Genomic DNA, 1,655 nt, shown 5'->3' on the forward strand with positions numbered 1-1,655 from the left:
TGGATAGATGAGTATTCTTTAAGAATTTTTCATCAATATTTTTTATTTTAAAATAATTTTCTTAAAACTTCTATTTTTGGAAAGTTTTCATTTTTTTTGAGAAATATCGTAGATTTCGGTTTTGTGATTTAGAAAATAGGATAACAAGAATATTTGTGGAGGACAGATGAGTATTCTTTCAGAGTTTTTCATGAATAGATTGTATTTTTAGATCAATTTTCTTAAAACTGTTATTTTTGGAAAGTTTTCATTTTTTTAGAGAAATATTGTAGATTTGGGTTTGTGATTTAGAAATTATGATAACAAGAATATTTGTGGATAGATGAGCATTCTTAAAGAATTTTCCATCAATATGTTGTATTTTAAAATAATTTTCTTTAAAACTCCTTCTTTTGGAAACATTTCATTTTTTTGAGAAATATTGTAGGTTTAGGTTTTGTGATTTAGAAATTATGATAACAAGAATATTTGTGGATAGATGAGTATTCTTTAAGAATTTTTCATCAATATTTTTTATTTTAAAATAATTTTCTTAAAACTTCTATTTTTGGAAACTTTTCATTTTTTTGAGAAATATTGTAGATTTCGGTTTTGTGATTTAAAAATTAGGATAACAAGAATATTTATGGATAGATGAGTATTCTTTAAGAATTTTTCATCAATAAGTTTTATTTTAAAATAATTTTCTTAAAACTTCTATTTTTGGAAAGTTTTCATTTTTTTTGAGAAATATCGTAGATTTCGGTTTTGTGATTTAGAAAATAGGATAACAAGAATATTTGTGGAGGACAGATGAGTATTCTTTCAGAGTTTTTCATGAATAGATTGTATTTTTAGATAATTTTCTTGAAAACTGCTATTTTTGGAAAGTTTTCATTTTTTAGAGAAATATTGTAGATTTGGGTTTGCGATTTAGAAATTAGGATAACAAGAATATTTGTGGAGTTATGAGTATTCTTTAAGAATTTTCCATCAATATGTTGTATTTTAAAATAATTTTCTTAAAAACTTCTATTTTTGGAAAGTTTCATTTTTTTGAGAAACATTGTAGATTTGAGTTTTGTGATTTAGAAATTAGGATAGCAAGAATATTTGTGGATAGATGAGTATTCTTTAAGAATTTTCCATCAATATGTTGTATTTTTAAATAATTTTCTTAAAAACTCCTATTTTTGGAAACTTTTCATTTTTTTGAGAAATATTGTAGTAGAAATTAGGAAAACAAGAATATTTGTGGACATATGAGTATTCTTTAAGAATTTTCCATCAATATGTTGTATTTTTAAATAATTTTCTTAAAAACTCCTATTTTTGGAAACTTTTCATTTTTTTGAGAAATATTGTAGGTTTGGGTTTTGTGATTTAGAAATTACGATAACAAGAATATTTGTGGATAAATGAGTATTCTTTAAGAATTTTCCATCAATATGGTGTATTTTAAAATAATTTTTTAAAAATTTCTATTTTTGGAAATTTCATTTTTTTGAGAAACATTGTAGATTTAGGTTTTGTGATTTAGAAATTAGGATAGCAAGAATATTTGTGGATAAATGAGTATTCTTTGAGAATTTTTCATCAATATGTTGTCTTTTAAAATAATTTTCTTAAAAACTCCTATTTTTGGAAACTTTTCATTTTTTTGAGAAATATTGTAG

The sequence above is a fragment of the Brassica oleracea genome, chromosome C5 (genome assembly GCF_000695525.1).
Source record: "Brassica oleracea var. oleracea cultivar TO1000 chromosome C5, BOL, whole genome shotgun sequence".
Taxonomy (NCBI): domain Eukaryota; kingdom Viridiplantae; phylum Streptophyta; class Magnoliopsida; order Brassicales; family Brassicaceae; genus Brassica; species Brassica oleracea.